Source organism: Mesocricetus auratus, unplaced genomic scaffold, assembly GCF_017639785.1.
Source record: "Mesocricetus auratus isolate SY011 unplaced genomic scaffold, BCM_Maur_2.0 Super-Scaffold_100010, whole genome shotgun sequence".
In the NCBI taxonomy this organism is placed as follows: Eukaryota; Metazoa; Chordata; class Mammalia; order Rodentia; family Cricetidae; genus Mesocricetus; species Mesocricetus auratus.
Window position 1 is genome coordinate 76,836,276 of NW_024429194.1, and position 16,335 is coordinate 76,852,610.

Sequence of the window (16,335 nt, forward strand, 5' to 3'; positions counted from 1 at the left end):
AGCCATTCAGGAAATGCAAATCAGAACAACTCTGAGATCCCATCTTACTCCTGTCAGAATGGCTAAAATCAAAAACACCAATGACAGTTTTTGCTGGAAAGGATGTGGAGAAAGGGAACACTCCTCCACTGCTGGTGGGAGTGCCAACTCTTACAGCCACTTTGGAAATCAGTGTGGAGATTCCTCAGGAAAATGGGAATCAGTCTATCACAAGACCCAGCAATCCCATTCTTAGGCATATACCCAAAAGATGCACATTCATACAACAAGAACATCTGTTCCACTATATTCATAGCAGCATTATTTGTAATAGCCAGAACTTGAAAGAAACCTAGATGTCCCTCAACTGAAGAGTGGATAGAGAAAATGTGGTACATTTACACAATGGAGTACTATTCAACAGGAAATAAACAATGGAATCTTGAAATTTGCAGGCAAATGGATGGCACTAGAAGAAACCATCCTGAGTGAGGTAACCCACTCACAAAAAGAGAAACATGGTATGTACTCACTCCTACATGGATTTTAGACATAGATCAGGGGAGTGCCAGCCTACAATTCCACTGCCAGAGAGCATGGGGAACAGAACCTTCATCCAGTGACTGATGGAAGCAAAGGCAGACATCTACAGCTAAACACTGAACTAAACTCTTGGAATTCAGTGACAGAGACCAAAGGAGTTAAGATTGGGCTGGTTTAACCCACAGAAACAGCTGACGTGAACAAGGAGGAGCTCTTGGATCCCAGACTGATGGCTGGGAGGCCAGCATGGGGCCCCTGAATGTGGGTGTCAGTGAGGAGGCCTAGGCAATCTATGGAGCCTTGGGTAGTAGATCAGTATTTATCCCTGGCACATAAATGGACTTTGGGTGCCCATCCGACAATGAGGGATGCTCTCTCAGCCTGGACTCTTGAGGGAGGGCCTAGGCCCTGCCCTGGATGAAATGACAGACTCTGGAGATCCTCCATGGAGGGCCTTACCCTCCCTGGAGAGGAGAGGGGATTGGCAGGGGGGGTCTAGGGAGTCTGGGGGAGGAGGAGGGGAGGGAGAGGGAGCTGGTATTGACATGTGAAGGAAGCTTGTTTCTCATTTAAATAAAAAACCAGACCCCCCCTCAAAAGAGTCCATCATGGTGGGAGGTCTGGCAATAATCAGTAGCTATGGCAGGCACCTGGGAGCGGGAAACTGAGAGCTCACATTTTCAACCACAAGCAGGAAACAGAGAGTGAGCTTAAGTGCAGCAAGTTGCTGTATACTCCAAAAACCCACCCTCAGTGACATACTTCCTTCAGCAAGATCTCACCTCCTAAACCTTCCTGAACTGCACCACCATCTGAGCACTAAATGTCCAAATGCTTGAGCTTATGAGGTGTGGGGGACAATCTCACTCATATCACCACTGGGAAGATGTGGTAGATCAAAGAGAAGAAGAACCAGAGAGGTGGATGAATTTTCCCAGAGCAAGTCCATCAATGAGGAGTCTTGATGCTCAGGGGGCCTGGGCCACAGCTGTTGCTGTGAGAACCACGACGAACTTCTGATACATGGACCCCTATCTTGGTAGTCTGTGATTTCCTTGGTTAAACTCTTGCCCAGAAGAGGTACGCATGTGGACGCCCTGGTTCCTGTCCTGTTTAAAAACTGCCCATCAGAAATGTTCTCATGTGTCCCAAGGTTGGAAAGCTACAGTTTCTCCTTGTGAACACACTTGCAATGGACTGACCATTGAGCCCATGTGTGGATGGACCACAGACTTGTGGACAAGAAGCAGGGTCTTGGGGGGACTGGGGACTTTGGGGGATAATTCTGTAAGGAAAATTTGCCCAGGAGAATCAGACAAAGAACGTAGACCCTGGGGTCCTTCTGTAGAGGCTGGTGGTACCCAGTGAGTCTTGGAACCCTGGACTAGAAGAGAGCAAAGGCTTGTGTCCTGATGTCACAATGGACACAGAGATAGGACACTGTCAGGTTAACCCTGAATGCCTTTGCCATTGGGATATGGACCATCTCTGGTGGAAGCCTTGGATCAAGAGGCTTAGGACACTGTCAGGCTAACCCTGAATGTCTTTGTCATTGGGATATGGACCATCTCTGGTGGAAGCCTTGGATCAAGAGGCTGAGATGAGGAGGCTGATGATGCCAGCAGTTCCTGGAGAGGTATACCAGCATGGGTCCCCAGGGTGGGAAATTTAGCGTAGCTGTGACTGATTGCCTGAAAAGGCAGGTCCTCACTCTGGGAACTAATTTCCCTCTCCTGTTTCCTAATATTTAAGTTGAAGGCCCTGGGCTGTAAGCTATAGAGTGTAGCAAGAGTTGAGAAGGTTTTAACAGTCATCTCTGCAGAGTTTAGAAAAGTGTACCCCATCCATGAAACAGCAACCAATCTTCCCTACTCCCAAAAGTCAATTAGAGATCCTGTAAATAAAAATATAGTTGCCGAAGTAAATAAACTATGACCTATAGAGGCCTTTGATGACATTGTCCTGACCACCACCCTGCAGCTCATGGGATCCTTGCTTCAATCCTTCTTCAGTCCCAACCCTCGGGCAGGTGATTGCTAATGAAGCACAATCAGAGCCAAACATGCCCAGGGCATCCCAGAATCTTCCATCGTCCCCATGGGATGTCTATTGAAACCCCAGACAGCTATGGCACAGTGATACCTTTGCTTTATTCTAGTAGGTTCTCTGATCCTTGGGCCCATTTTTCCTCCTTGCTTGCTGTGCTGGTTGGGTTCTGGACTGTCTCCAGATAGGTGGATGTGAGAAGAATGGGATGGGACATTAAGAATATGGGCTATAAGCACGAGTATAAGCTAATTTCAACCAGGGGGTAGAGCTACAGTGGTGAACAGGTAGGTAGGAATGTTTGTTAAGCTCTCACTTCCCCCGAGGCTGCCCTGTTGCTCTGCCTAGTTCATCCACTCTGAAAACCAACATCGGCCTTGGTTTTGAAGACTGTGGGGGAAAGCTAGGGTAAGAGGTTTTTGACGTTGGTCCATGCTTCCTTGGGCCTAAAGGGCACTGGGTCTTGATGCCAGATAGTAGGGGTCCCTTTTTTGTTGCTTGTCTCCTGTATCCTCTCAGTTGTCCCAACTGAAACTGTGATAGAATCAAGCATGTCCCCTAGAACCTCTTAAGGATGGGGACGGTGCATCTGCCTTATGGACATCTCAGAGCCCAGAAATCCCACTGACATGTTGAGTTGTGCCATGGGCCAGGCTAGGGAAACTCCTGCTATCTGTCAGGTGGCTACAGCCAGAGACCAGAGCTTTCCAGATGCGGTCTTACCGTAAGCCTGAAAGGGCAGAGCCAGGATTCAGTGTCATCCCTCCCTCCAGTGTGGTTGGATGTTGAGGGCTGTTGGCTTGATCAATCCCTTACAGTATCATGGAGGTGCACACATGCTAGACTGCAGCCTGGTCAACCTGGTGTGACCATTTACATTGCAATCACAGAACAAACGCTGAGACCCTTCGAAATACATTCCCGGTTCCCTTGTCATCCATGTTTGCCTTTTGCAAACTCACTGATGTTTCTCCTGACCGGGCAGTATTAGTGACCTTGCTGGTCAGGGGGAAGGTGAATGGACTGCTGGCTGTCACTCTTGGGGATTGTGTGAGGAAGCCGGATGTCCAATAGGCAAGCAGGGAAGATGGATGACTGCTTTAAAAAAGCCGGAATGCTCTGATCTCCAATAGGAGTGCTTGCAATTTGCATTCATTAGCAAAGCAGGACGATTACAGTTATGATTTAGGGTGCAAATCAGAAGCTGCATCTGCGTCCCCAGGGCTGGAGTAGGTGCTCAGGGAGGGGAGAAGGAGCTGAAGCCCTCAGGGGTCTTGCTCAGCAGGAGGCTGTGTCCCCAGAGCTGTTTTTCCAGAGTTACTTTTACTTATTTATCTTATCCTATTTGGCGTTTTGTTTCTCGAGACAGAGTCTTGCTATGTTGTATGGAATGGCCTCAAGCTTGACATCCTCCTGCTTTAGTCTCTGAGTGCTGGAATTACAGACTTACCACCACATTAGACTCAGGTCTGCTTTCTGAGCCTCAGAGAATCTGTAGGGAGCCCAGAGAGTATCAGCAAAGTGGGGAGATGATTAGCAGATGAGCCAGCCAGTTCTAAGGTCTACACTGCAACATTTTACATTGGACAAAGCAGAAAACAGCAATTACACAACTCCGCCTGGTACTGTCCTCACTTTCCCTGCAAACTGCTGATTCTCATCATGTAACCCACCTGTGAGGCCTGGGCGGTTCCCTGGGAGCTCAGTGCCCACACTGGGTAAATGTCTCCTTTTATGGGTAGGTTGACCACAGTGAGGGGATGTCCTGCCTTACCCCTACGCGTGCCATTAATGGTGTGATTGGAGGTGCCAAAGAGTGTGCCTGCCATGCATGCTGGAGCATAGTTTTACTGGATATCAACTTAAAAGTCAAACCAAGCTTGAGTCAGCACTTATGAACATGAGCATTCTGACCCACTTTTAACAGGTGTTCCCCACGTATTGTCCAGGGAAGGTTCCTGGGCCAGGCTCATAATAGACCTTTCAGGCCCACAGCAGGCCAGTAAACCCTTCTGGGCCTCAGCTCATTCTCTCCTAGGAGAATTGCCTTTCTTTGGGATGGGAATGTGCCTGATGGTGCTTGGATGGATCAATAATAAGGTGGTTTTACAAAGGATGTGGGACAGACTACTGCTGACCTTATACAGGAGCAGATAGATGCCTCTTGAAGTTTGAAAGGGGGAAAACCCACTGGAGAAGTGAGGAGTGTAATTAATTAGAAAATTAGCATTTCAAAGGGCTGTGGAAGCAGGCTGAGTTTGAGGCATGAACTCGCTGAATAGCTGAATAATGGGGTGTGACAGGTTTCAGCTGCCCTAATGATCCTGTGCTCCCACATAGCCAGGGGTTCCACTTTATCCCCAGGAAATGCCTTGGGAGGCTAGCTAGCACTACCACACTGACCAGGAGCCCAGGTCAGCAGGAAGGGTAGGGCTGACTTGATGGGTGGGGCAGGCATGGCTTTATGGGTTTTGGGGGAGGCTGCTGGAGGCTAAGGGACATCCCAGTGCCTGCCAAACCTGGCACTTGTAGCTTTTTCCCGAGCCTGCTCCAACCTGTCTTGGGCTCCCCACTCTGATGGAAATGTTAGAACTGCCTACCCTGTCACTGCTTGTAGCCTTTCTGGGTCACAAGCCTGATCAAACATAGTGGGTCAGGGAGGCCACTGGTCACATCCTCACATGGTCCTGCTCCATGGCAAGGATGGCTTCAGGCTGACTGAGGACAACCCTTCCACACCTCCGAGGAAGCGTCATTTACAGTCTCCCAGATTGTGGGCTAATCTTTCTTTGTCCCCAGATGAGCTACACCGCTTCAAAGGAAGCCACTTAAAACCCTAAACAGCCTCTGTTGTGAATTTCAAGTTTGGAAATGGGACAAACAGCGGGTTGCCGGTTTGTTGTTTTGTGTGTGAAATTATTCGCGTATATCCACTTGTCATCTGTCATCAGCAGACCAAAGCTTCGCCTCAGCAGCTGCTCAAGAGCTGGCTGGGAGCCGGAAGGCAGCCACGTCCAGGGATCCGAATGGGCTTCCTCCCGTCTCCTCCTGGTGGGGGAGATGGAGTGTTTCTTCTGCTGGAGCCTGGCAGGAGGAACAATCACTTAACCTGTGAGGTACTGAGGCCATATCCCATATCCTCTACCGGCTAGAGTGAAGATCTTTGGCTTCTAGTGGTGTAGCTTCTCCCACATTGTACTGGGAAGCACTCAGCTTGGAGTATTTGTCTCCAAGGCAGGAGACAGACAACACCACTATTGCTCTAATGCCCAGGCTTCAACTTGGAGGAAGACCATTTGTTTACCTGTTTAAGCTCCTCTCTGCCTTCACACCCTGCTTCCTTTCCCTTTTTCTCCTCTTCCTCTTTCAATAAAACATGGCAAGCACAGGAGTCCTCTCTTCCCACCCCTTCCTCTTCTCAGTGGCTTCCTGCCCTCAGTAGAAATCTTGCTCTCTGGCGTGTGGAAGGCCTATCCTCATCCCTACCTGTCTGGACTGCTGTGATTATCTCTGAGTTAGTCTTCATTTCTCTGTGTGACCAGAGGGATCCACAGCTATACAGCACTCAGCCAAAGCCACGGCCCAGGGCTCCTTCCCTCTCCTCTCTTTTGCCACCCAGAGGCCTTGAAGGTGCCTCTATGGGGGACATTTCCGCTCAATCTGGTGGAGCTCTTGAAAATAGCACCCCCATCTCATGGGTCACCTGATTGCCTGTCTTCAGGTAGCCCCCACATCTACTGTAAGATAATGAAAAAACCTGTCTTCTGGGGACAGTTTTTGGAACACTTGGAACCCACAGGCAGCCTGGGGAGTGTGGCGGCACCTCTGGGCTGAGGCTAGGTTGGGAGTGCCTGTCATTTAGAGAATAGATCTCTGAGGGGAATGGCCTGTAGAAAAAGTCTAGGTTCTTGCAAGCTCCTAGCAGGAAGCCATGGTACATATAACCTGAGAGAGAGAGAGAGAGAGAGAGAGAGAGAGAGAGAGAGAGAGAGAGAGAGAGAGAGAGAAAGGGAGGTGGATGGGGCAGGGGAGTGGCTCATGACGCTGCGAGCTCCAGGGTTGTGGCTCAAGTTTGTGTGTGGGTCCTGCTTGTTATTCTGCCCACCAGATGACACTGCAGAGATTCAGAGTTCTGTATGCAGGCCAGACAACCCAGAGGGTGATGTCTGTTAGATTACAAGGCTGGGAGGCACCAGGAACTCTTTCTAAACCCATTACCAAAATGCACTTGGCCAAGTCTGCATTAGTTCAAGGGAGGGGGGAGGACGAGTACTGAGTGACTTATGAAAACCCAGAGTCCCTCAGTGGCAAACAGAAGCCACCGTGTCTGCAAAGTGCTGTGCTTCATGCTGAAAGGGACAGCATGCAGAGGCCAGCAGGAAGGAGGGCTCTGGAGTTGGGTTTCTCAGATGGAAACATCAACGGAGTAATATGTGTGCTCAGGACATTGAATAATCAGATTGATTAAAGAAGGTGTGGCTTTGGTGAGTAGATGTGTGAAAGACCCCACAAATAAAATGGAAAATAAGACAATTCAATCATGGGAACCTCAGACCAAACCTTAAGTGGAGTTGGGGCAGTGGGCCTAGGAGCTGGGACATGAGGCCATGGAGGTTAGGTGGGAGTCAGCACCAAGCCATAGGCAAGAGAGATAGAGCAGTATTCAAGCCACATGGAAGAATGAAGCCTGTCTCAACTGAATAAAAGGAAAAATAAAAGTATTAAGATTCCAGGAGTGCAGATAAATCAGGGCTTGAAGGAAATCTCGTAGCTGTAAGTGCTAGTAGTAGAAAAGAGAAATTGTTTAAAATTGGTAATTTAAGTTTCACCATAAGCACATAGAGAATGGAAAAAAAAGCTCAAGCTTAAAGAGAGAGGATAAATAAAATATGAGCCAAGGGTTGATGATATATAAAAAATAGTCAACAGAAAAATAACAGAACCACAATAGGAAAAAATGTGTGGGAATGTTAGTAAATGTATAAACGTCTAACAAGAGGTTACTGAGAGGAAATGCATCATCCATTAAAGAAACAAATAAACCCTCAAACCCTTGTGGTTTTGTGGGTGAATTCAAGAAAAGAAAGCCTTGGAATGAGTGACCCTGGTTCACAGAGGATGAAAAGACATTTCCAGTAGTCTCTTGGGCTCAGAAAACTCTTTGGTACCCCATCAAAGGCAGAGAGGAAATCCCAAGGGGGGAATTAACTATCTACCATGTGTATGGAAGAAACCCAACACACGGCAGCAATAACTAACAACATGAGGCGTTTTGACAGCCCATATTGGTCAAGGGATGTTTGTTCAGGAAGTCAAGAGTTGGCTAAATTTTTTAAAACTAGATATCTGGGACTGGCCACGTGGCTTCATGGGTAAGAGTAATTCTGCTGGAATGAGGCCCTGAATTCTATATCTAGCACCCACAGAAAATACCAGGCATGGCTCTGGGTACCTGCAACCTCAGCACGGGGAATTACAGAAACAGGTATCCTGAGAGCTCACTGGCCAGACAGCTTAGCCAAATGGTAAGCTTCCAGTTCAGTGAGAGACCTACCTACCTTAAACAGAAATGCATAGAGTCATAGAGGAAGATACTTGGTAACCTTCTCTGGCCTTTGCACAACTATATATTTCAGTACATGCAACAGACATGTGCATGACTCACCCCCCAGAATACCACGCATAAATCTAGTGAAGCATTCATTTCAGTAACAGCATTCAGGAGAGGAGGAATTTTTTGTATTGACAGATGTAGAACAACAATTAGACAAAGTTGAACTCATGCACACACAGACGCTCAGCAGGTAGAACTTGAGTCTACTACAAACTGATGATGTCTCCCAGTTAATGTCAGGCTTACTGACGTGTCCAGTGCCTCCCTTAGAACCCGGATGCTGTAAGCATTCAGATCAAAATCCAAACAAGAAATGCAACAATGTCATTGTCACAAGGCCAAGGTGCAAACCCACCAGGCTTAAGTACAACAATGATGAACTATTGAGAAATGAATTGTTTTTTTAAATCCATGTATAATCACTGAAAAATGTTTAAGAATTTCTTCTATGAAAGGCATCTGACTTCTCTACCTTAAAAGCTGTACAACTTGACTGGGTGAAATACACTAAGATCTAAATAAAGGAAGACTTGTGGGATGATGCTTCTCTTTTGAGTATTTTTTCCTAAGTTTGCATCTACTTTTGAAAAGCAAAAGTTGTGCTGTTACTGAGATGATAATGATAGTTACAGTGATCTAGAATGGCCAGGTAGCAGGGCTGGAGAGATGGCTCAGTGGTTAAAATCTTTTGCAGAGGACTTGAGTACAGTTTTTTTTTTTTTTTTTTGGTTTTACGAGACAGGGTTTCTCTGTTTTGGAGGCTGTCGGTCCAGCCTGGCCTCGAACTCACAGAGATCCGCCTGCCTCTGCCTCCCGAGTGCTGAGATTAAAGGCGTGCGCCACCAACGCCCCCGGCTTTGAGTACAGTTTTAAAACCCACATCAGGGGATCTGTTGCCCTCTTCTGGCCATCTGAGGCACCTGCACTCAGGTGCTCATACCTATACACAGACACACACTTAATTCATGTAATTTAAAAAGCTTCTTAGAAAAGAAGATGATTTTCTAAGAAAATGCTTTGTGTGTGTGTGTACACAGTCATGTGCTCCATGATACGCATATGGAGGTCAGAGTGCAACTTGTGGAAGCTGGTTGTCTCCATCAACCACATGAGTGAACTTGAACCATTAGGTTTGGCAGCAAGAGTATTTACCTTCTGAGCCATCTCCTTATACCCAGGTGATTTTTAAAATCTGAAATCCTCTTGTCCTAGCCATGTGAATATGTACAGTTTGTGCTCAGGTTCTTGTGTGTACATACAATAGCATTTCTTTCTCTATTTAAATAAAATATAAATATATTATTCCCCTCTTCTTATCCCTCCTATGACACCCCCTTCTCAAATTTAAGGTCTTCTTTTCTTTAACATGATATATATATATATATATATATATATATATATATATATATATGATCCACATATAAATACAAGCTATCGCTTCCACCCGGTGTTGCCTGCATGTTTATGTTTCTGGCACTGACCATTTGGTATCGGATAACCAATAACAAATCAGGTTTGCATTCCTGGGGAAGACAACTTCTCTCTCCTGGGTGGCCCTTTCTCTGGGTTCCGTGTGATCCTGTCTCCGGGCTCACTCTGCATTGTCTTAGTTCCCTAACTTCAGAGCTCCCCCAGTGTTCAGATGTTTAACCGAGAATAACAAGGAACCTTGCAAAACTGTTTCCCCGTGTCCACACAACTGAGCTGCAGCTCTCTATCTATGAATGGAGGAGATCACACAAGAACACCTCCTCAGTTCTGAGGGCTGATGGCCAAGTCGGGTTCTGTGTGTGAGGTTCTCAGAGAGCAGTCATAGGTAAGAGCTCCTGCAACATTTGCTGTCAGAAGGACTTCCCACTGCTCAAGGCCATATACTTGTAGAACCTGGGTCAAGGCTCAGGAGCACCAGCAGGCAAAGCGTGGGATGAAGGAACCTCGTGTATTCCCTTTCATTGGCTTGAGGGTGGACAGCCCAAAGGAAGCATGGCCACTGGTGTGGACCATTCCACGAGAGAGGAAGAGTGTGAGCAAGGAAGAAGGCTCCTGACCTGGTGCGAGATGAGCAGTGGAGGATATGCTGAAGGAGAGGAGGAGAGAGGGAGGGAGGAGGGAAGGTGAGGAGGAGGAAGGGAGGCGTCAGTTGACAGGCTGCCTTCAGCCATGGCACTGACGGGAGCCTACAGAGTTCAGCCCGGCTGTAAGCAGACCCTTTCCCTTGTCTGTGCTGAGGAGCAGCGGTGAAGGAACCCTGCCCCTCACTGTCCCGTAGGAGGACAGACTCATTACAGAGTTCATGACTGGGCAGGTCCTGAGGCAGGTGAGTCCAAGAGAGCATGATGGACAGTTGTCATCAGACGTTTAGACTGCTTGGAACCCCTTAAGTTCCTCCTATGCGTGAGATGGGTAACCTGAGTCCCGCTGTGGTGAGTGGCAGAAGGCAGACAGCCAGTGTGAATGGGTAAATGGAGAACGGCCTCGTGGCGTAGGTGGGGAGTGTTACCCCAACAGTCTAGGATCAGCCAGTGAAAGACTCTGGCCAGTGTCCTAATTGGACCAACACTGTCATGTTACTGCTCTGTTGGAAAATTAGTTGAGTATGGAATATCTGTCAGACTCGTCCCAGGCCACTTGTCATATCTTTCTCACCCCATGAAAGTCACTGTTTGTCATGGCTAATGAGGCCAAGATCATCAGGAGGCCAGACTGGTCAGCCCAGAGACAGAGCTGCATATGTTTATGCATGTTCATGCATGCACACCATGTGTGCGGGTGCATGTGTACATGCATGTGTGTGCCTGTGCGAGTGTGTGTGTGTGTGTGTGTGTGTGTGTGTGTGTGTGTGTGTATGAGTGCCTGCAGATTTTATGGGTTATCCTTGCTGTGACATCCTCTGTGGCAAGCTGCTCTCTACAGTACTCATTCAGGGCTTGCAGAGAAGGCATTGCTTAGCAGTGGTCCACCCTGTGGTTAGCTGACTTTTACCAGCTACCTCAGTCATGCAATGGGCTGCATCCAGTTGGCTGAAGAAACAGCCAAGCCAACAACTCCTGAGAGACTCCATCTGGAGACTGTATGTACCAGAGGACCCTGCTTGAGCTTCCCACCTGCTGGCCTGTCCTAGAGCTTGTGACTACATGAGAAGTTGTCTTCCAGTGCATCTCACACACACGCACACACACACACACACACACACACACACACACACACACACACACAGAGGTGTGTCAATCACTTCCACACAGAATTTGAGAACTTCCTGGAAGTTGCCTACCCAAAACATATCCCTAGCCTCGAGCACAACGTTCACAGCAATTTGGGTGATTGAGAGGCAATCCGATACTGGAAAGAGAGTGATTTACAAGTTGAGCCCAGCCTCTCACTTCTAACAGGCTGGCAAGGAACCACTCACACTGTGGCACACCAGCCATCATGCCTGATGAGACACTTGAATCCAACTCTCAGAACAAGAGATGAAACAAAAAACAAATGCAGGAGATCCAGAAACTATATATTTTGCACGCTCTTCCCAGAGGGAATTAGAGTAAAAGCCTAGACTGAATTTATTATTGTTTTCCAAGAAGAAGAAGAGGGAAGGACGCGCCTGCTTTCTGCTGGGAAATTAGATTGCCTGAAGGATGGAGAAGCGACCTCTCAGTCAGTCTCCATCAGTGAGAACCCTGAGAAATACCCTCCCAGGCCCCAGAGGAACTCTCCCATACTTCTCTTGGTTTGCTTTGTCTTGAGATAATTAAGAAAATAGTCTCACTGTATAAACAACCAAATACAAAGAAGATGTAGGACCTATTTCTAAAACCTGTTTTAAATGATTGAGACATCATTGAGTAAAAAACCAAGTTCCACATTTATTTTTTCTTTGCTTCTTCATAAGGAATGTTACTTTAAAATGACATCTATGTTTTATTAATGCTAGCAAGTCTGGAGAGAGAAGATATTGTCATATATGAGGGTAGGAATGTCAAGTGAAGCAAAGAGCTGAGGGCCAATGTAATGAAGTGGTCAAATTTTTAAAATAACACACACTGGTTATTTTAACACACACACACACTTCTAGGACCTGGCTCTTCACTGACAAGGGTGTGAACCCCCCATTCAAGGACTGGAACTATCCTATGATATAAGGGGTACATAAGAGAATGGTGACCTTTAGCATACATCTGTGACTGAGCCGTGCATGATCAAGCAAAGACCAAGGAGACTCGGCACCCTTAGCAGGTCGGTTAGGCCTGCTTCTTTAAACACACACACACACACACACACACACACACACACACACACACACACACAGTGTTCTTCTATGTGAGCACTTAGCTCAGTGCTGTACCAGTACTGAAGCAAAGGAAAAGGTAAGCCCCAGGGGAGTCACACTGACAAGCTGTAATTCCAAAACATCCTTCTCTTCTTGCAAGGCTCTTCTCTTGTAGTAGTCTATTTTTTTGGGGGGGTGATCTTCATGGCTGCTAAGTCTTCCCTTTATTCTGTATGCACAGGCAGTAGCTGAGGGATTTCAGGAGTATGGAGACATACCTGCAGGCTGCAGTGCTCCTTTGAGCTGTGACTGTGCTCTATGAACTCCCTTGATGTAGGTCTTCTAATGTGCAAGGGTATAAGTTCCATGGGAGGGCAGATGGTAAAGAACTCAGGACTTGAAAGGCAATAATTTCAGCATGGTCCACTGTAGACACCTTTGAGTGGAAGCTCACCTTGCCCACCACTCACAAGCAGGAAGTGGTAACAGTGGGCAGAGATGGGAGCTGTAGGACTGAAAGATGGGCTCTTCTGTTCTCCCAGCTTTGTGGGGACCAACAGTCCGGAGGCAGGCAGCCCCAACACCTAAGGAGGCATACTGTTCTAGAAGGCTACCAACAAGCCAACCAATGCATGCATTCTACTCTCCACCACCCAGGCAATGCTTATGACCGTGGGTGTGCTTGGGTCTATGAGATCCATCTCTTGGGTCTGAGCTCACACTTGCTTCTGTATTGCATGTGGCAACATTGTATATGATGGGCTTTTCCTCTGAGCTGGTCCTGGGGAAAGCAAGTTTGTTTCTCCAGCTGAGGACAGAGGCAAATTATGTTTTTCTCAACACCACATCTGTTAAGATACCCATGGGCTTTTATTCTCATATTATCGTCCTCTGAACATTTCAAATCTACATTCAACTGAGTCTGGATGGAAGATGTCAGAGACAGAAGAGGAACAATTGGTCTGACTGTGGTGAGCAGAACCCTTAACTCAGAACCTGTTGTCTGGGAAGTAGTTTTGCCTGGGCTGCCCTGGTCTTGTTGTAGAGCAGGGGTTCTCAATCTTCCTAATACTGCCAACATTTAACACAGTTCTTCATGTTGTGGTGACCCACAGCCCCAATATAAAATGATTTTTGTTGCCACATCATAACTGTAATTTTGCTACTGTTATGAGTTGTAATGTAAATATCTGTGTTTTCCGATGGGTTTAGGTGACCCCTCTGAAAGGGTTGCTTGACTCCCAACATGAAGTCTTGACTTATAGGTTGAGAACAGCTGTTTTAGAGCAAGGGATCTCAAGGTTAGTTAAATTCCATGTCTGCCTGTTTTGGGGGCAGAGATTTCCAATTTCAGCCAGGCAATCATGGCATAGCTTGAAGAACTGGCTAGGATAAAGGGGGAACAATAGTCTTGTTGGAAGGCTCATGGAGGGAATGTGTAAGTGTCATCCGTCATAGGTCCACTGGAGAGGTATAGCTGAGTCTTACAGTATGCCAAGAGGGGGCAGAGAGTTCATCTAAGGCATAGTAAGGAGCAGTTCTGTAGACCTAGCCACTTATGATTACATCAACAGGTCACTACTTCTGGGCGTATGGAGGCATGAGAGCATGGGGCTTCTAGTTCCTCGATGTCAGGACTAATCTTTTGTGTGCTGAAACTGTGAGACCTTCTGTCCTCTGGCTGCCTACCAGCTCACTGCTGGCTGTACTCAGACCTGGTACACAGGAGGACAGAGCCTCAGATATGTCAGACTGTGGCCAGTGAGGAAGAATGGAGTTTGGGGACTGGGAACTTAGATACCCTGTGTGAGGGAGGCGCTTCTTGCTAGAGTCACTCTGCCTTAACATCATCATGTCAGAAACAGCTTTCCAATACCTACTGTTTTTTTCAAACTTAAAAATTTAATGTCTGGCCGGGCGTTGGTGGCGCACGCCTTTAATCCCAGCACTCGGGAGGCAGAGGCAGGCGGATCTCTGTGAGTTCGAGGCCATCCTGGTCTACAAAGCGAGTTCCAGGAAAGCCTCCAAAACAATACAGAGAAACCCTGCCTCGGAAAAAAAAAGAAAAAAATTTAATGTCTGGATCCAAATTCCTAAATTTGCTCTAGCGCCTGCTGTACACAGCTCTTCTCTGTGGTGGGTTGGCTGTTAGGGCATTCTCAGAATTTTAAGATCTGTTCTTTTTGCCAAGGTCCAATGGAATTCCCTTTTTGCACACCCTGCAAGGCATGGATTCCATTCATCTAGAAGAATTCTGTTTGAGCATGTTACTGGCAGATAAAATGGATTTGGTTAAGAAAGTTTTACTTTATTTCTGTTTTATTAAGGGTTTACTTCTAAAGAATGAGTAAATATTGGATTACATGAAGTGCCATTTTGCCCATGCTAGGATAATTATAATGTTATCCCCCTTTACTAAATGAATTTACTGAGTGATAATTATGTATTTTTTCTTATGTAAGCCAACTCATGAATTCCTTGGACAGGATGAATAGTTGCAGTAATGTGGCAATAGATTGCTGGATTAGCCTGTTAATGTTCTTGGTCAGAGTTTTACTTAAAAAACATCTTTAAAGTTATATTAGCTGATTTAGGATTTGGAGGCATGTGATTTTTTTCTAGGATTGTTAGGGCTTGTCATGAATACAGAATGGTCTATCCTTAGAAGGCTGGAGAATTTACTTCTAAAACAGCTTGGATCTGACACCCAATTAAAAAAAAATATATATATGGGTGTTTTGTCTATATCCATCTTATGTCACTGTGTGCATTGCCCATGGAGGCCAGAAGATGGTGTTGAGTTCCTTAGAATTAGTGTTATAGATGTTTGTGAGCCACCATGTGAGTGCTAGGAATTGAACCCTGGTCCTCTGAAGAGCAGCCAGTGCTCTTAACTGCTGAGCTGTCTCTCCAGCCCCAAACATCCTAAGCTTAATATTTTAAAAAATGTTAGAAGTTCTAGTTTTCTCATGCTAGTTTTGGCTTTGTGAAAGGTGTGAAGGTTTTGTGAACTGTTTGTTTGGAAGGCAGGGTCTCTTGTAGCCCAGACTGACCTTGAATTCACTGTGTAGGTTGAAGATGACCTTGAACTTCAGATCTTTCTGCCTCTACCTCCTTAGTGTTGAATTACAATCATGCACCAACCCACTTGGTTTATGCAGTGCTGGGGACAAAACCAGGGCTTTGGTATGTTATTTAGGCATTCTGCCAACCAAGTCTTACCCACCTCTGGAAACTGATGGGTTTAAAAATAGATTCTATCAAGTTGTTCATACATTGACTGACCTTCTCGTCTTTCCATCATAGACTTCATCAGCTGTCTCCCCCTCGCCCCAACCCGTTCCTTACTTCTGACCAGTGGCTTCCATTTAGTTTTCTGCTTTATTAAATCTTTTTCTTTTTTTGGTTTTCGAGACAGGGTTTCTCTGTGTAGCTTTGGAGCCTATTCCTGGCACTTGCCCTGGTAGACCAGGCTGGCCTCGATCTCACAGAGATCTGCCTGCCTCTGCCTCCCAAGTGCTGGGATTAAAGGTATGCGCCACCACCCAGCCATGTTTTATTAAATCTCAAGGCTGTTGATTTGGTCCATGTGTTCACAACACTAGTGTTGCTACATAGACCCTCCATGTTTCATGGGCTTTGACCTGATAAATGCATGGCAGTGTTAAGTTAAAAATACACTGAAAGGCCCTATATCTAGTGGAGCAGCTGTAGAGGGTCATCTGGTCCCTTTGAGATAATGGGAAAGAGGTGTGATGTACCACGTGATCCACAAAAAAAGGGCAAAATTAATAGTCTGACACATACTGTGTGTACACCACAGGGATAGCTTTTGTACTATGGTAAACAACCAAAACACCATAAGTCTAACTGATTGTTCATCACA

At 46.5% G+C, this 16,335-nt stretch overlaps 1 long non-coding RNA gene across 1 annotated transcript in view; it reads left to right on the top strand.

The window, feature by feature from the left end:
• The first annotated feature begins 1,998 nt into the window (after positions 1-1,998).
• The window catches only part of LOC121142662, a 107,091-nt gene continuing 92,754 nt past the window's right edge, over positions 1,999-16,335 (top strand). Inside the window, exon 1 of the long non-coding RNA XR_005879688.1 lies at positions 1,999-2,158. This is a non-coding gene — a long non-coding RNA (uncharacterized LOC121142662). The remainder of the gene's footprint in view (positions 2,159-16,335) is intronic.